The 20340-nt window shown below is 42.0% G+C and overlaps 1 protein-coding gene across 3 annotated transcripts in view; it reads right to left on the reverse strand.

Moving 5' to 3' along the window:
* WWP2 (WW domain containing E3 ubiquitin protein ligase 2) overlaps positions 1 to 20340 on the reverse strand; it is a 175748-nt gene that overhangs the window by 88324 nt on the left and 67084 nt on the right. The gene's annotated exons all lie outside the window — the stretch shown is intronic.

Genomic DNA, 20340 nt, shown 5'->3' on the forward strand with positions numbered 1-20340 from the left:
GTTTGTAAACTTTTATTTTTCTCCTTTTTTTCTTGCACATTCGTTCAAGAAGCATTTTCTGGGCATCCACTCTCTGCCTGACACTGTGTTAAAAGCTGCGTTATAATGAAGAATGAAAACAGACATAGTCTCTTGCTTTTAGAAACCTCACAAGTCAGTGGGAGAAACAGAAGTAATTAAATAACCTCACAAAGAAATGTAAAGTTGCAACTATGAAACAGATTTCATGCAAGAGACCTTATTTCCCATGAGCATATTTGGCCTAGTCAGGGCATCAGGAAAAGTTTCCTGAGGAGCTGACAACTCAACTGTGATCTGAAATTTCAGGCAGAGAGCTAGCAGGCTGCGGGGTGAAGCAGATTGGGGAAGAAGACCACTATGGGTAGAGAAAATACCATGTGCAAAGGCCCTGTGGCACAATGAACAAGATGCATCTGGGAAACTGAACAAAGATGAATGGGGCTGAAATAGGATGTGATCCAAATGGGGTAGGAGAGCAGGTGGTGGCCAGACCTGGCAGTGGCTTGGGGGCCCATCATGTTGAAGAGTTTTTCTCTATCCTAAGAGCAGCAGCGTGGTACCTAACAGTTTTTAACCAAGGTGTGACATCAGCTTCATGATGGCCAAAATCATTCTACACTGTGTAAAACAGACTGGAGGGAAGTAAGAATAGATGCAGGCAGAGCAGACAGGTGGCCACAGGAAGGAACCAGACCAGCAGAGGTGGAGCTGTTAGAAGGGGGCAGACTCGCAAAGGTAAGAACCAAGAGAACCTGGAAACAGATCAGCAAAGAGAGTGGGCAGGCAGGGTGGAGGGGTCAAAGACAACTCCTGGGTTTCCAACTTACTTAACTGGACAAATGGAGGATCTACACACTGAGACATGGAACGCTGGAAGAGGACCAGGTCCCGCGAGAAGGGATGAGTTCAGATTTGAACATACTGTATTTGAGGTGCTTCTGACGTATTCACAAGGAGACAGTGTTGGGGACAGAGCTCAGAGGAAAGGTTTTTAATCGTAATGGTTTTTAATCAAGGCTGGAGATTAAAACCTATGGGTCACCTGCACAGGATGGTTATGCATAAAGAAGATGGGAATGTGAAAACAGAAGAAGAGGATGCAACGGTAGGAAACTCAGTTAATAGTCAAACAGATAAAGATGATCTTGCAAAGAAGACAGAGAAGAACAGTCAGAGAGGTAGGAGGAAAGTCAGAAAGGAGTCCTGAGAAGGCAGGAGAGGGTGGGCTCCAAAGCGTGGATGGAGGGTTTGCCCTTCAGATGGGAGGAAGGGGGACAGCTCGCCTCCAACCACAAGAACGACAGAGGAAAGATTCAGTACATGCATCCTCATTTCGGTGCACGACAGATTCGTCAATCATGACCATCCTTATTTCTCCTGTTTCAGGGTCCCAGTGTTCTACAGCCCAAGCCCCTGCAGCTACACATGCTTTTCTTTACTTAAAAAACAAAAAACAAAAAACCGCACACACGTATACACTTCAGAACCGGCTATTCATTAGTTATCTATCTAATAAGGTATATTATAGACAGAGTCCCTTTTGAATCAATTGAGGGTCCTCTTAATACAGGAAACAAAAAGCCTCATCTGTCTTGGTGAATCTCACTGCTTGTCAAGCTACAGTATAGCCTATTTTTAAGTTTTTTAAGTGATTTAGAGGAAATAAATACAGATCTGGGAAAGTTACATCTTTAGAATACACTGTCAGTTCTCACTAGTTACTGCTGCCTTGTCATTAGAGCTCCTCTTCACCAAGTGGGGAGAAGTCCTCGTCACCCATTAATCCCGAGGACTCCTAGACAAGGCACATCTTAGCAGCTCATCCATGCTCCACGCCCTTAGAGAACCTCGGCGACCACACCGCCTCTCCCTGTTGCACAGAATCAAGGCCGTGTTTGTAAACACGGTAGAGATAGGCTTTCAGTGAACAAACCTCCTTTTCAACCATCTCCGAATAGCAAAATGTAGGAGCCCAGCTAGAAGAGAACTTTCATGGTTAAGGTTCTGCTTTTTAAAAATCAGCAGAGTGGAGGAATTGGATGAAGGTAGTCAAAAAGTACACAAACTTCCAGATGTAGGATAAATAAGCACCGGGGATGTGATGCACAACGTGGTGACAACAGTTAACACTGCTGTATGGTATACTGGAAAGATGCTAAGGCAGGAAATCCTAAAAGTTCTCATCACAAGGGGGAAAAAATCCCCACCATTTCCTTCTTCCTTTTTTTTTCCCTGTATCTATCTGAGATGATGAAGGTGCACTAAACTTATTGTGGTAATCACTTCACAATTTTTAAAAATTCCACTTTTTAAAAAACGGTTTCCGGGAATTCTCTGGTGGTCCAGTTGTTGGGACTCCACACTTTCACTGCCGAGGGCCTGGGTTCAATGTCTGGTTGGAGAGCTAAGATCCCGCAGGCCACGCAGTGCAGCCAAAACAAAACAAAACAAAAACCCCAAAAATGGCTTTCTAAAAATTACAGTTTCAGATGAGTGAAATATTACACCACAACTAAAATGTGGGTTAATGCTCATGAAGAGTGTACAACACATGGAAAATCATTTACACTAAAATGTTCTTAAAAAAATGAAGTTATAGAAAGCACCCTATTATTAAAACCTTGTAAAAGTAATTATGTAGAAGGGCAAAAAGAGAAATGAACAAAAGAAAAATAATAAGCTGTGTTTGAAGAGTCAGATTATGAAATAAAGGCTTCTTACTTTCAAAATTTCCATTATCTACACAGTGAATATATTTTTCCTCAATTTCCAATATCAGTTACACATATATACAGAAATGTTTACAAGTGAAATGACGTGATGTCTAAGACTTGCTTTCAAATACTCCCTCAAAAAGTGGGGGCTAAGCATGAAAGACAACTGGACACGTTTTCCTCATTGTTAAAAGAGGGTAAAGGGTACAAGATGATTTATTCATTATATGATTCTCTACTTTTATTTATCTTTGAAATTTTCCATGATAAAAAGTTTAAAAATTTCCTCATTTATGCTATATAATATTTGCTCCATAATAAATAATATTAATTTATAATTTTTAAACAACATGTTTATTATAAAAAATTCAAGGAGAAATTCAAAATATGACATAAGCACACACATTCCAAACCTCTTCCCCATGACATAGGTCACTGTCGTCAGCTTTGTATGAAGTCATCACATTGCAAACACCAGAACAAAAACACACATATAAACTACATGTGCAAAAGTGAGTTCATCCTAGGCCCACAAGTTGTGCCCTTTGACTTTTAAAGTACCCTAAGAATCTTTAAAAATATATACAGAAGCAATCTATCTGTTGAGGAAGGTTTTAGGATAGAGGGAGCAGCACGTTCAAAGGGAATTCAGCCTTTACCACGATGTCCCCTGCTCCAAAAGAATGAATTTGTGTAATACACATGTAAATAAACATTAATTAATTGAGAGAGAGAGGGAAGACACAGACATCATATTCTGAGAATTGTGGGGACTTCCCTGGTGGTGCAGTGGTTAAGAATCTGCCTGCCAATGCAGGGGACATGGGTTCCACCCCTGCTCCAAGAAGATCCCACATGCCGTGAAGCAACTAAGCCCGTACACTACAACTATTGAGCCATGTGCCGCAACTACTGAAGCCCACACGCCTAGAGCCCGTGCTCCGCAAAAAGAGAAGCCACTACAATGAGAAGCCCATGCACCACAATGAAGAGTAGCCCCTGTTTGCCGCAACTAGAGAAAGCCCGTGTGCAACAACAAAGACCCAACGCAGCCAATAAATAAATAAATTAACTAATCAAAAAAGAAAAGAAATGTGTGATTTGCTGTCTGTACATAATAAACAGCATCCCCCAGGTGGGGCCTGACGCTAAAGTGAAAATCTCTGCTCCGCACCTGACCACGGCACTGACTGTACCGCTCGTGTAACTGTGGCATTCTTCCTCTGGTCCAGGATCACTTTCCCTCCCAACTCACCACTCTCCTACAAGAGTAAGTCTCCTGCTCTAAGAAAAATGCTCCTAGAATCCGGGAAGACCAAACGAAAAGAGAAAATCAGACATCCCGATGAGATAAATGAGGTCTAATCTTCGTATGGCCCCAACAGCCTCGGCGTCTCCCGGAGAACCTGGGAGACCGGACGGGCAGGCAGGCGGGAGCCACTCTCAAGGAACTGGCACGAGGAAGAGGCCCCGTCGTCAGATGCAATGTTTCTTGAAGAAACACTTGTTTTGTTTTGTTTTGTTTTGTTTCTGGCAAGGGGAAGGAAACAGCTCATATCCAGGCAACAGTCTCATTTTCCTATCACCCGTTCTGGGCGCTCTGCAAGGCCACCATTTCACGCCTGTAACAGAGGTCAGTTCAGAAGCGGAATGTGATGATCAGAGGCAGCGTGGGCCCTCCAGGAGACGGCTCAGCGCCACGTGGGACAGACTTAAGAGGAATGGCAGACGTTTTTAGAACCATACGCACAGTACAGACCTACACTAACAACCCGACTTAGAAGAAAAGTCTCCCAAATCTTCCTTGAGTAACTTAACCTCTAGACATACACCGTCCAACATGGAGGCCACAAGCCACATGTGGCCACTGAGCATTAGAAACGTGGCCAGTCCAGACTGACATGTGCTGGAAGTGTAAATGACACACCAGATCTCATATATGAAAATGATAACATTTGGGATATACTGGACTAAAGAAAATAGGTCATTAAAACTAATTTCATGGGACTTCCCTGGTGGCACACTGGTTAAGAATCCGCCTGCCAATGCAGGAGACATGGGTTCGATCTCTGGTCTGGGAAGAACCCACATGCCGCAGAGCAGCTAAGCCCGTGTGCCACAACTACTGAGCCTGCACTCTAGAGTCCGTGAGCCGCAACTATTGAGCCCTCGAGCCACAACTACTGAAGCCCGTGCACCTAGAGCCCGTGTTCCGCAACAAGAGAAGCCACTGTAATGAGAAGCCCGCAACAAAGAGTAGCCCCGGCTCACCACAACTAGAGAAAGCCGGCTCACAGCAACAAAGACCCAACACAGCCAATAAATTAACTGATTAATTAAAAAAAAACTAATTTCATCTGTTTATTTCTGTCTTTACTTTCTTTAATGTGGCTACTAGAAAACTGTAAATTATGTCTGTGGCTCACAACACGTTTTTACAGAACAGCGCTGCTTGGGCGCCTCCTCCCTGCCATTGTTGGTCATAATCTTGAGCTGCTGTCTCACTGCCCAGGCCCGGCCGGCCCCAGGGGCCTTCTCTGTGTAACTTGACTGAACCAAGCTCTTTCCTGCCTCAACGCTTCCTTCAGCCTGGAATGCTTTTCTCCTTGTTGGCCTGGACAATCGCTTGTCATCCTTCTGCAGTCCTGGTGTCACTTCCTCAGGGAAGCCTTCTTTGACAGCCCCTGACCCCAGGCTAGGTTAAGTCCTCGATGATACACTCCCAGAGCACCCTGCACTTTCCTCTGTCGTATCTGTCACAACTGGAACAGTCTGTACCAGTTCTCTGTCCAACGTCTGTCTGCTTTCCTCTCTAGATCCCCAATTCCATGTCTGCCTTAGTTCACGGCTGCATCACCAGCATCTAGCCCGGTGCTCAAAGGGATTTACTGTGCGAATGCTGGAAAATAAACTTCATACCCATCCCACCTGCCCCCTGCCCCCAGGCCCCTCTCACAATCCTAAGAAAATGCCCTACAGAAAAGAAGAAATTTTCCTGTCACAGAAAACCCTGATCCAGCCAACACTGACAAATTCATAAGTCTAAAAAGAAAAAGAGGACTTCCCTGGTGGTGCAGTGGTTGAGACACGGGTTCGATCCCTGGTCCGGGAAGATCCCACATGCCGCAGAGCAACTAAGCCCATGCACCACAACTACTGAGCATGCGTTCTAGAGCCCACAAGCCACAACTACTGAGCTCGTGTGCCACAACTATTGAAGCCTGCGCGCCTAGAGCCCATGCTCCGCAACAAGAGAACCCACCACAATGAGGAGCCCGGCCACCACAATGAAGAGTAGCCCCTGCTCTCTGCAACTAGAGAAAGCCCGTGCCCAGCAACAAAGACCCAACGCAGCCAATAACTAAATAAATAAATAAATTTATGTAAATAATAATAATAATGGAAAAGAAACAGAAAAAGAAAAAGAGGGGGAAAATTCTCTGACCACATAATGAGGATTAAAATGCAGAAGTTCTCAATATACCATCAGAAAAAGAAAAAAGAAGACAGCCTCAGCCAGCATTCATGTGGTGAGGAGTAGAATCACTCTTTGCTCAAACAGGCATTCCTACGAGGCTGACCGCCCCCCAAAGCTGGTAAGTTTACAGAACACTCTGGAGGCAGCCTTAAACTCCAGGCTACACTGAGGCAGCCACGTACAGGAGAAGGCTTTCCTGACAGAAAGCTTTTCTTCTTTCTTCCAGTGAGGTTTCACAAGGCAGCCTCTCAGCTAGTGACACAGAGAGCAGGTCTGTTTTAACATGCGTTGCAGGGGCCTGTGTGTTTACTTTCGAGACTCCTGGCTAAAAGGACCTTTTCTTTCGACCAGCTCTCCACCGACGCTTAAGCCGCGAACTGGGCCCGGCTGTAACTCTGAGAAGCTGGGGGGCTGGTGTGGGGGGAGGGGGTGGCTCTTGGCTTCTTCGGGAATTCCTTGAGGTTCTGGCTTGGCTGTATCTGCCTGAGGTGCATGATGATGGAAAGCAACCCACAGGGAGCTTTTCAAAGGCTATTAAAGACAGTTTTAAATCCCGACGCCTGACATCTGGTGCCAATCAAGGGAACAGGAGTCACTGATGTAACTGCAACTGGACTGCGGTAAAATGAAACAAAGGCTTGCATTTGGAGGCTGGGGATGGATTCTGCCTGATGCCTCCTTAGAGAGGGCACCCAGCACTGCCCTGGTCCTACCTCTGCCTCAGCGGTCAGCCACAGCACTGGCCACAAAAACCTAAGTCACGAAAAGATGTTCATCCTCACTAGTCTAATTAAATATGTATATTATATATAATGCACTATTACATATTATATCATATTATATATATTATGTTTTATTATTAGTATCTTCTTTGTGTTCTAGGCACAGGGGTGAGGGGATGTACAAGAGGTAACGAAAACCAAACAATGCCTGCCCCACATTCCAGCTATAGAGGACAATAGGTCAAATAAATGAACAAAATGTATATTATATGGGGATCCTGCAAAAAAGAAAATAAAGCAGGGAAAGGAATAGGCAATGTTGTGTAGGGAGGAACTGCAATTAAGATGGTTTGGTCAGGGACACATGTATGATTCCATTTGTATAAAATGTCCAGAAAAGGCAAATCTACAGAGACAGGAAGCAGCTTAGTGGTTGTCAGGGGGCAGGGGTGGGAACAGGAACTAATGGTAAGTGAGCTCGAGGGATCTTATTGAGGTGGTGGGAAAGTTCACGGTGGTGCTGCATAACATGGTAAAATGTTTAAAAATCACTGAATTGATCAGGGAAGGCCTCACTGAGGTGACATCTGAGTAGGCTAGAAGGGGTGAGGGAGAAAGGCATGAGGACACACAAGGAAGAGTACTTTGGGAAGAAGGTAAGGGCGGTGCAAAGGCCCTGAGGCAAGAGCAGCAATGGGTTGGAGAAAGAGCACAGAGGCCTGTGTGCAGAAGGTGGTTTGGTGAGGGTGGAATGATTGAGACGGGGTAACAGAGAGGTGACAGAAAGATCAGGGAAGGCTTTTTAGGCTGTTTGGGAAGGACTTCAGTTTTCACTTTCGGTGAGATAGGCAACCACTGGAGGAGTGCTGTGATTTGACTTACAGGTTGGATCATTCTGGCTGCTGGGCTCAAAAATGAAGCGTAGGGAGGCAAAGGCAGACGATGCAAGGAGACCAGTTAGGAGGCCTTTGCCTCCTGAGTCGAGAAGTGGTGGTGAGGTGGACATGGGTGACGGCAGCTGTCAGGGGGAGAAACGGTCACATCCTCGAAGGTATCTTGAAGGTAATGTGGGCAGGACATGCTGATGGACCGGATGTGGGTTGTAATAGAAAGAGTGGCATCAAGGAGGACACCCAGGTTTTCAGCCTGAGCAACACTAAACCTCCGCTGCCTGAGGTGGAGGAAGCCATGGGAAAGCTGGTAGCTCAGCTTTTAACACGTTAATTTGAGGATGCTGATTAGACACCTGGAAACATAGTCTCATGCTGTCAGGGGAAAGGCCCAGGGTGCGAGTCGTAGGTGTACGGACCAAATTTAAAGCCGTGAGGCCAGATTAGATCAAGAAAGGAAGAGATGTAAATTAACAAGTGGATTCAGGACTAGGCCAACTTGGGGTATCCCAATGTTCCCAGACCGGCAAAGAGGAAACCAGCAAAGGAGACTGGAAAAGAGTGACGAGAAAGATAAAATGTCTGCCGGGCGTGGTGTCCTGAAAACCAAGTGAAAAGAGTACATCAAGGAGAAGGGATGGATTCCTTGTATCTAGTCTGCAAGGCAAGTGAGTGGGAAATGAGAACTAACCCTGGATTGAGTCACGCGGAGGTGACCAGAGACCTGGTACAGCATTTGCAGCAAGGCAGCAAGGGCAAAAAGCTACCCAGGAGTTCCTCAAGAAGGAAGGTGAGAGGAGAAAAGAAAAGAGACGCAGATTAAAATAACAAAGAGAAATCCCTTGTTGCAGCTGAACAGACTGGCAGAGGTTAAAATACTGGCAATGCCCAGCGACACTGGGGGTTTGGGAAACAAGTACACGTGCACACACATGGCGGGCATGTGACGGGGTCCTGGCTTTCCAGCAGACCCAGGCCACGAGTATCACAAAACGTGCAACGCGCCTGCCTTTTGACCCAGCAATGCAAGCCTAGGAATTTACTACCATAAGAAAAAAAAAGGACAGGAGGACAGGAGAACAAAGACATCTTTACAAGAACTTACCAAAAAGCCTCGCTTATAGTAGTAAAGAAGTAAAAACGGCCAACAATAAAAGATCTGTTACACTACGGCGTAGTCACACCAAAAAAAAATGCTATTGGAGCCATTAAAACAATCTAGTTTCATTAAGGTAGAAAAACTGGGTGGAAAAAAAGCAAGTCATAAAGCTATATGTACAGTGAGTTCCCAGTTCAGGGAAAAAGTTATACATTCACACATACATATACATATATACATATACATATGATTGACATACTCCAAAAAAGCTGAGTGGATATATAACAAAATATTAACTGGGTTAGCTCTGCATAAAAAAGTTTCCTTGTACCGTCTCAATTCTGCTGTGAACCTAAAATTGCTCTAAAAACGTGTCTTTAAAAAATGCAAACATTCACTGGCGTTCATAATAACAGAATAAGATGTGCTAGCTTTGTGGGAAACAGAAAATAGAAAGAATTTCCAGTGATCTTTCATCTTCTCCTCCTCTGGAAGGCAGTATATGCAGAGGCTGCAAGCAAAGGCTCCGAGACCAAAAGGCCTGGGTTAAATCCCAGCTCTGCTCCCACCTGCTGTGTGATCTTGGGCAAGTCACATAACATCTGTCTATTTCCTCATCTAAGGGGATGGCAGTACAACCTACCTTACAGGTATGCAGGGGATTAAGTGGAAAGAACATATATATACATGTATGTTTTCCATTTTTTCAATAAGCACAAACCAAGAATAATAATGAGAAAAATAACAGTATTTTCAGTTTTAGGAGCCTATGTTGCTTTTACAATCAGAAAAAAATTTTAAGAGTCAGCCTCCCCCCACCCCTCCCCCCATATCCACATGTTCCATATTCTCAGATACAACCAAGTGTGGATCAAAAATATTCAGGGAAAAAAAAAAAATTCCAGAAAGTTCCCAAAAGCAAACCGTGAACTTGCTGTGCTCCAGCAACTATTTACAAAGCACTTACATTGCATTAGGTATCATAAGTAATCTAAAGATGATTTAAAGTATACGGGGGTACGTACACAGGTAATACGCAAATACTACACTATTTTATGTAAGGGACTTAAGCATCTGTGGATTGTGGTATTGGGGAGGGGGACAATTATAATATTTTTAATTTTGGGAGCAAGAGAGAATCTCTCAGAAATCTTCTGTGAGCATTCCATGAGATTGAAATAACTAGGTCCCAGTGGTTTACCAGGTTCATGAAAGTAACTGCTTGGCTATGCAGGACTGGTTTGGCCATTTCTTCCATCAGGCCTAATCAGGCACTGGAGATTGTAGCTATGTCCTAAATAACAGCTCCCTACCAGCTTACAGGACTGTCACATCCTTCATCTCACTTTCATCTCTTGCCCGCCTCCTCCTCATCTGAAGGAACAGTGAATAATTTCTCAGACTTAAATTTAAAATTGTTTTCAACTGAGGAGCAATTTTTTAAAAATTTTCTCTCTCATCCCTCTGACTCAGGTTCCAAGGATCAATGGTTTTATTTATCTTTCGGTTGAAAAACTGGAAAAACAGCACTGTGTTTACTTTAAAATAAATGCATGCACTGTCTGTCAGGCCCGCCTCCCTGAGATGCACAGCCCACCCACCAGAACACTCCATCCTCACGGAAGAGGGAGGGAGGTGGTACAGCCCTCGTGCCTGGCCTATCTGTTCTTGGAACATAAAGTACAGTAACAACCCTCTGCTTGTAAGATTTTTAAATAAATAGGGAGCTGTTTGCTTTTTCTCTCTTTCATTTTTTTTTAAAATCTGGGAGTCACATATGGGGAAAGAAAAAAGATACACATAGAAAATGAAGAGCATAAGCAAGGAGCTTTTCTAAGGTACTTCATTTTTCCCAGTGGTCTGGGTACAGCAATTCTCACACTGCCTCCTGTGTATACAGAAGTGAGGAAACCAGTAACTATACAGATGATGGTGAGAGCCAAGGTTCTCATATGGAAAGGAGGAAAGTTTGGAAGAACCCTGTTCACCTTTATTTACTGATTTTAAATACCACCTTTATCACGTAGTAAAGGCTGAATTAGAATTGGAGATTTCAGCATCAACTCATCACGTTGAATATAGAGGCACAGAAACAGATGTTTACGTGCGTGTGTGAGTGTGTGTACGTGTACGTAAAGTCTTTCAGGAAAAATGAAGGCTCAAGAGCCAAGAAAGTTCTGAAGAAAAAGAGCCGTGAGAAGAGGTATGTCCAACCTGATACTGACACTCCCTCCAGTGAAAACAGTGACACCGTAAAACTCATTAGGAAAAAATACAACTAGCTCCTTAGCCTATACCATACACCAAAATAAATTCCAGATTGATTAAAGGGTTAAATGTTTAAAAACTAAATAAAGAAAACCATTACAAGTGTTAGCGTAAAGAAGGTATCTAACTGTATTTCTTCCCTAGTGGTAACTCAGTGGTTCTCAGACTTGAACCGGCATCAGAATCCCCTGGAGAGTTTGTTAAAACACAGACTGGGGACTTCTCTGGTGGCGCAGTGGTTGAGAATTCGCCTGCCTTGTCCAGGAAGATCCCACATGCTGTGGAGCAACTAAGACTGTGTGCCACAACTACTGAGCCCATGTGCTGCAACTACTGAAGCCTGTGCGCCTAGAACTCGTGCTCTGCAACAAGAGAAGCCACCACAGTGAGAACCGCAAGCACCGCAACAAAGAGTGGCCCCCGTTCACCACAACTAGAGAAAGCCCACACGCAGCCACGAAGACCCAACGCAGCCAAAAAATAAATAAATAAATAATAAATCTTTAAACAAACAAACAAAAAACCAAAAAAAAACAAACATTGCTGGGCCTCACCGCCACAGTTTGTGAATCTGCAGGGCTGGGATAGGCTCTGAGAACTGATGTTTCTAAATATGTTTCCAGGTGACACCCATGCTGCTGATCTGGAGACCACACTTTGAAAACCTCTGGGTTAGCTGATGGTCCGAATTTGTTCACCTTTCTTTACTGATTTTAAATACCACCTTTATCACATAGTAAATTCTATCCATATTGGATGATGTTTGGAGAAAAATATATGATGGGGACACGTCAAAAGGATACAGGGGCAAGCTTGAAGAGGCACTCACTGGCCAAACCAGGGATAATCGGTGCATCAAAATAATGGCAGTAATAAATTATAAGCCACGAATAAAATGAGAAGCCATGAGTTGACACTGATAATACACACCTGCGTAAGGGAAAAGGGAAAGCACTCGCCTTGCTCCAGTAAACCAACTAACAGATGTAGAAGGGATGACTACATTGGAAAAAAAACTTTGCGACCATCACAATACTAACTGATTCAGACAAAAGTCATTTAATGAATATGCAAAACCTAGCAGGCAAAGGTGTGACGAGGAACAGGTATTTACACAGTCTCAAAGTGCTGTATCTCCCCATAAATAACTTCAATTATAAAGAGAAAATAGTCATTTTACGGTGGGGAACGTGGCAGACACAACCTTAACCCGGTGGTCGAAGTTCACATCATCAATACTGAAACAAGCTGAGTCGTGTGCCCCCTGATCTGACGCACTGAGAAGGACTCAACATCGCTTCTGGAGCGTCCCTGCCAAAAACGCGTGGGACTCTGAATCCCGCGTCATCGAAGACAAAAATAGGCGGGGGAACTGACCCCAGATTTGAGGACAACCACATGCAATGCATAATCTTGCATGGGACCCTGGAAATCACTGGAAGTGCATTTTTGCCATAATTAGCAGGTACGAATTATATAACGATATTGTAAAAATGGTAAGATTTCTTGATTTGGTTAATTTAGAGTGGTTGGGTAAGAAAATATCCTTCTTAGGAAATACAGGCATAAAGAAGTATAAGATTTGTAATTTTAAATGATTCAGCAAATCACCATACGTGTATATACAGCTATACAGGCGATTAAGGCAAACGCATCAAAATGTGACCAGGTGGGTGAAGAGTATAGGGGAGTTCTTTGCCCTAGGCTTGTAACTTTTCTCTGAAGTTGAAATTATTTCAAAATAAAGAAGTTTGAGTTTTGTTTTGTTTTGTTTTTCATCTGCTTCAAGCCACTCTCTCTCCTTGAAAGCAGGACAATCTGGTACGTGCCAAGGTCTGCAGTGTTGATGAGGCCGACTGCCAGAGAGGAGAGCTACAAGAGGAAAGTGGGTCTCAGCTCCTACCTGCTACCAAGCTAGAAAGAAATGAAGATCACCCAGTGGGCGGGTACAGATGAAGCATATGCTGGTGACCACTGCGGCTCGGGGGTGGGGATTATGTTTGAAAATTCCCCTACTAAAGAGGTTTTTTAAAATTGGTATTCATTCAATGTTTTTAAAAATAAATTGAAAAGAAAGCAATATTCAAACTCAAAAGCTGGCTTCCACACGGAGATGACAAGGACCAACCTTAAGAGCCAAACCAGAACTTTTGGTCAAGTCCTCTGTGCAGCCGCAGCCAGGTCAATGTCCCCACAGAGTCAGCCAAGGCTGACCATTATGTAACTGCTGGACTTGAGTAAATCCCTCCACTGTAGCATCCCTCAGCCAGGCAGGGGGAGGCAGGAAACATCAGCTGGGTCTCCCAGTCAACCTCCAAGTCCACCCAGGGGGAAATGAGGGAGCGAGTAGTGAAAGAACGAATTATGTCCCGTGGAGCAGAAAAATGCCAGGTGGGGCAACGGCTACCTGTCATGCCCTTTCCCGGGAAAAGTGGTTTCAGGAGGACCTGGCCACAATGAGAGGAGTCACCTCACCTGCTGTGACCCACTACCCTAGGAAACCGTACTCAGACACCACTCTGGAAACATTTCCCGCCCAGCAGCTCCCCAAGGAGAGCAGGGGCCAAGACCAGGGTGTTGAAATGTCTGATGTTAATAATGGCCTCCCTACTCCACACCCACAAAGCTTTTGCATTTGTCCAGTCTTAGAATTTTCTCTTGGAACAACCTTAGAGCTGCCTCCCATTTAAGCAAGGAGGTCCCTTATCAGGAAACTGGGTCTCTCCTGTCCATCTCCGGGATTTGAACCTCCCAAATTTTGGGGAGGAAAGTATCAGAGGAGACAGAATAACTACCATTACTACTACTACTACTACTATAGTACTAACATGTGTCAGGTACTGTTGTTAGCTCATTTAATTTCAAAACAATATTTCACAGACAAGGAAACAGAAGCACAGAGAAGTGAAATGACTGTCTGATGTACAAAGCTGGTGGAATCAGGATTCAAACCCCGGAAGTCTAACTCCAGAGACTACATGTTCTTAACCACTTCTCTATAAGACAGATTTGCAATCATCAGAAAAAGCCTACAGAAGGCTTTATGAAACACAGCCAGGATATTATCTGTATCAGCTATGCCATTGTCATCTTAGATCTGTGTTTCTAAGAAAAAGCAACCTACTGCCCAAATTTTCCATCAGATTCGGGTCTGATGTTCTTCATTACTCAACCCAGGCACACATAAGGCTGGTGTCAGCAAGAGCAGCAGGAGCTGCAGCCACTGCCACAAGCAGCACAGCCCCTGGGAGCCACGGAAAACATCCTCCTGAATCACTCTGGGCTCAAAGAGAAAATCACAACAGCAATTACAAGAAAAGAGCAGAACACAGCAAAATGTAGGGGAGGGCAAACTGGTTCACCACCAGACAGTCTCTACTAAAGCTAAACCACTCTATGAAGTGAGTCCCCAAGACAGGTATAGATAGATAGATATAGATTGATTTAACGGAAGTGCACGTCTGTGTCCTCCAAAATACACATATAAGAATGTTCACAGCAGCTTTGCTCATGATGCCTAAAAACTGGAACTAACCCAAATGTCTACCAACAGCAGATGAGACAAATAAACTGTGGAGTATTCATACAATAGGATACCACACCCCAGTAAAGAGATAAACTCTCATTACACGCAAAAGCACGGATGAAATCACAGATATAATGAAGAGCCAGGCACAAGAAAGCATACTGATTTCACTGATACGAAATTCAAGAATAGGCAGAACTAATCAATAGTGATCAATAGTGATAAAATTCAGAATAGTGGTTATTCCAGGGTGGGGCAAGGAAGGAACATGGGGAAATTTCTGGGGTTCTGGGACTGTTCTGTCTCTTGATCTGAGTGGTGATTACACCTATGTGAACATATGTCAATATTCATTGAGCTGTCTCATTAAGATTTGTGCACTTTTCTTTAAAAGAAAAAAATTTGAATACCAAGGAGGGGAAAAATCAAAGACAAGTTTAAAGCAAGAATATTTTCATTATTAAATAGGACAGGACAAAAATAAATACACTAAGCTTTCAACTCAAAAAGCTATAAATGACTGACTGAATAAATAAATAAAGCAGATCTAGAGCAAAGAGATGAAAAAAGTTAACAAAGTTAAAAATGGAAATTAACATTAGAAAACATGGTATAATTGATAAATAAATCCAAGTACTTGTCCTGTGAAAAATAAATTAAAAGCCAAAAGTTAAAATAAAAATGTTTATGCCAGTCAAGAAAAGAAATGGGGAAAAAACACAAAAATACCAACATTTTTAAGTGAGAAAAATTAGGAACACTTTTAGAAATGAGAATGCTATCTAAAATCTTTACATTAATAATTTGAATATCTCATGAAACAGTTTTCTCAGAAAATATGAATTAACAAAATTGACATAAGATAAATCAGAAAAGCTGAACAAAGCAATCATTATGGGGAAAAAACTGAAAAAGTCATCAAAGAATTATTTCAGAGAAAGCTGCCAGATCTAGCTGGTTTTATGGGTGAGCTCTTTCCTACATTCATGGAACAGATAATTCCCACGTTATAGAGTCTATTCCTGAAGTTGGAAAGCACTTCAATTTACTTTATAAAATTAGCCTAGCCTCGATTCCAAAGCTGACAAAAACAGTACAAAACTACAAACAAATGTCACTTATGAAATAGATGGAAAACCCCCAAATAAAATATGAACAAGGAATCCTAAAAAAAATTTTCAAGGAATAATCTACTATGAGCAATTAGGTATATTCTAAAAATTCTAAGGTTGTTACTACAACGAAATCAATATAGTACACTGAAAGGAGAAACAGCATATAATTATCCCAGTGGTTGCTTAAAAGCTATTTGCTGCATGCCGCAACTGAAAGATTCCACATGCCGCAACTGAAGATCCTGTATGCTGCAATGAAGTTCCCACATGCCGCAACTAAGACCCAATGCAGCCAAATAAATAAATATTTTTTTAAAATAAAATAAAAGCTATTTGCTAAAAATTCAACCCCTATCCTGATTTTTTTAAAGAGGCAACAACGGTTTATAAACCAAGAAGACAGGTTACCTAAAGAAGTCACTATAAGCTTGATTATTAGACAGGGGAGAATGCCCACTCCATCACCACTAAAACAAGAAGTTGTATACAAAGCAACTAACAAGAAAAAGAAGTATAATTATCACCTAAGATGATTAAAATTATTGATCTTAAGAAACCATATAAACGTCTACAAGAAAATCCAAAAGAAACTGCTGAAAACCTAAACTAAGAATTCAGCAAATGACTGATTATAAAAGAAAATACAGAAACTAATAGTCATATACCAACAACAAACACTAAGTTAGAAGACATAATAGAAAAAGATCCCACTGAAAATAATATCAAAGCGTCTTTAAAAACTAAAAGAATCTATCTGAAGATAACTTCAAAATGATTTGAGTGAATTTAGAGACATCTCATGTTCCTGGGTAGGAAGAATCAGTATGGAAATTCTCCATAAAGGAATTTTATATATGATAGGATTCCAACAAAATCTCAAGGGATTTGGGATAGGAGAATAGGAAGAGGGGAGAACCCAAAAAATAATTTAAAATTCATGTGACGGTGTCATCCATGCAAGGAAAAGAGGCAGGAAGATTTTGAAAATAAGAGAAACTTGAACTGTCAGATGCTAAAAACATAATGTAACATTATAATAGCTAAGACAGAGTGATCTGAAAAGGCTGATAACAAACAACAGATGAAATGGGAAGTCCCCAAACAGGCCCAAATATACATATGTTTTAAATCTATGCTTAAGGGGACTTCCCTGGTGGCGCAGTGGTTAAGAATCTGCCTGCCAATGCAGGAGACACGGGTTTGAGCCCTGATCCAGGAAGATCCCACTTAGCTCGAAGCAACTAAGCCTGTGAGCCACAATTACTGAGCCTGCACTTAGAGCCCGTGTGCCACAACTACTGAAGCCCGAGTGCCTAGAGCCCGTGCTCTGCAACAAGAGAAGCCTCCACAATGAGAACCCCGAGCACCACAACAAAGAGTAGCCCCTGCTCACCACAACTAGAGAAAGCCCATGCGTAGCTATGTAAGACCCAATGCAGCCAAAAATAAATAAATTTATTTTTTAAAAAAATCTATGCTTAAGGTAGTAACTCAGATCATTGGGGATATAGATGAATTATTTAATAAGTAGTGCTAAACTAATCGGTTAACTATTTGGGAAAAATTAAATTAGATCCCTACTCACACTGTACACAAAAATACATTCATTTGGATGAAGAATTAAAAAAATAAAATTGCAATGAACTAGGGGAAAACAGAGGTGATCATTTACCTGATCTCAGAATAACGGAAAGCCTTTCAAAACAGAAGAAAAGGCTGAAAATATAAAAGGTAACAGACTTGACTACAAAAAGTTTAAAACATCTGTATGGAAAAAAGGAAGAAAGAAAAAAAGATTCCTGCAAAATTAAAATGCAAATGAAAAACTGGGAAGACACAAATTATAAGACAAAGAATAACAGCCTTAACATATAAAGAGCTCTTTCAAAACCAAAAGTATAAAAATGAGCAAAGGACACTAATAAGGCAATAAACACACTTTAAAAACATTCAGTCTCCTTGAGTAAATCACAGCTTTGAAAAAGGTGGCGTGGAGGTGGGGGAACTTCAAAGACATAACCACTAAATGCAATGAGGGGACTTTGCCCAAATCTAGGTTCAGGCAAACCAAATGTAAAACAACTCTTCGAGATAAACGGTGAAATAAAATATGAACTGGGTATTAGGTGACAAAGAGGAGCTCATGTAGATATCGCCAGGTGTGATAACAGTACAGTAAGTATGTAAAGAAGGTCCTTTTTTAATGAGATGTATGCTAAAGAATCTAGGATAAAAGGTTAAAACATCTGTAATTTACTTTAAAATACTATAGCCAAAAAGAAATAGATGAAGCAAATCTGGCAAAATGTTAATTATCAAATAGTCTAAAAATGTATATATTTTATATCTATATATTTTATGTAAAAATATACATATATATGTGTGTATATATATATTTTTTGACAAATAAATCCAATAAATGCCAAAGTCCAACAGAAACCCACCATCTCAGCAATAGCTGATGGCAGGATAAATTTCTGGAGGGTAATCTGGCAATATGTGTCCAAAATCTTGAAAAATGTTTAAACCCCGCAAGTCTATGTTCAATAATTAAATACAAATTTTCAACAATTGGTATAAAGATCTGTAAATGTATAAGTTTATCATCACAGGATTATTTGTGGTTGTGAAATACTGAAAACTACCCAAATGTTCAACCTTAAATTTTCACACAGCCATCTGATAGACTAACTACCAGACAGTCATCAAAAACTGACTGTTGAGGAACAGTTAAAGTTTGTTTACATATTTTATGGTACAGCAGCTATGGAAAACAGTATGGCAGTTTCTCAAAAAATTAAAATAGAATTACCATGTGATCCAGCTATTCTACTCCTGCATATATATCCAAAAGAATTGAAAGCAGGGACTTGAAGAGATATCTGGACACCCATGTTCACAACAGCACTGTTCACTACAGGCAAAAGGTGAAAGCATCCCAAGTGTCCTTGGATGGATGGATGGATGGATCAACAAACTGCAGCATACAATGGAATATTATTCAGCATTAAAAAAGGTGATTCTGGGAATTCCCTGGCAGTCCAGTGGTTAGGACTCTGTGCTTTCACTGCCGAGGGCAAGGGTTCAATCCCTGGTCAGGGAACTAAGATCCCGCAAGCTGCTCAATGTGGTCAAAATAAAATAAGATAAAATAAATTTTAAAAAGAGAAAAAAAAAAAGATGATTTGGATACATACCACATAAATGAGCCTTAAGGACATTATGCTAAGTGAAAGAAGCCAGACAAAAAGGCAAATACTTATCTGTAGTACCTAGAGTAAGCAGATTCATAGAGACAGAGGGTAGAATGGTGGGGGTTGAAGGAAGGGAGGGAGTTATTGTTTAATGGGTACAGAGTTCGAGTCTGGCAAGATGAAAAAGTTCTGGAGATGGATGGAGGTGATGGCTGCAGAATCATGTGAAGGTACTTAATGCCACTGAACTGTACATTTAAACATGGCTAAGATGGTAAGTTTTATGTTATGTGTCTTTCTATCACAATTAAAAATAAATATATAGGGACTTCCCCAGTGGCGCAGTGGTTAAAAATCCGCCTGTCGTTGCAGGGGACATGGGTTCGACCCCTGGGTGGGTAAGATCCCACATGCCGCGGAGCAACTAAGCCCGTGCGCCACAACTACTGAGCCCGTGTGCTGCAACTACTAAAGCCCGTGCATCTAGAGCCTGTGCTCCACAACAAGAGAAGTCACCGCAATGAGAAGCCTGCACGCTGCAACAAAGAACAGCCCCCGCTCACCATAACTAGAGAACACCCGTGTGCAGCAACAAAGACGTAACACAGCCAATAAAAATAAATTAAAAATAATATAAAAATAGATATATTAATACATTTTAAAGAGAAAAAGGCATGTTGCAAAATAATATGTTCATATATGATCTCAATTTTGTTTCACAGTCTTAAATACTAATACATTGCACACAGGAAAAAAAGCTCAGGAAGGCACATATCAAAATGTTAACAACAATTATCATTAGGTCCTGTGCTTCCAGGAGAATTTTGTTTCCTTCATGTGTCTGTGTGCTTTTGTGTAATTCCCAATTTTTCTACAATTACTTTTGTAACTGAAAGCAAAAGTGTGCCAACCGGACGAACAGAAAAGGGGAGAGACGGACACTCATGTTGGTTGCTGATCCTAAAGTGAGAATGCCCACACATCTATTTCCAGATGACACAGTAAATATAATCCTCCTTGAGAATCAAATTATAAAAGGCAGGCTGGCGTTGGGCAAAATAAAGACAGACTCAGAAGACAGAGCAGTGGGGACTTCCCTGCAGAATTAGAATTGAGGCAGTTCCTGATTTTAGACAATTCCTGAGTCCAGGGTGGGTTCAGCACATCAGTGTGTGCCCAGCAGAAAGGAGAAGACCGGGGAGCCTCACACACCACTCAAGAGGCCCGTCAGAAAGGACAGGCTCAGAAAGGAAAGACCCTTGAATCAAGCAGCGCACTCCCTGGGACTCAGGGCTCCCGACCCCCACATCTCT

The sequence above is a fragment of the Hippopotamus amphibius genome, chromosome 16, assembly GCF_030028045.1.
Source record: "Hippopotamus amphibius kiboko isolate mHipAmp2 chromosome 16, mHipAmp2.hap2, whole genome shotgun sequence".
Classification (NCBI taxonomy): Eukaryota; Metazoa; Chordata; class Mammalia; order Artiodactyla; family Hippopotamidae; genus Hippopotamus; species Hippopotamus amphibius.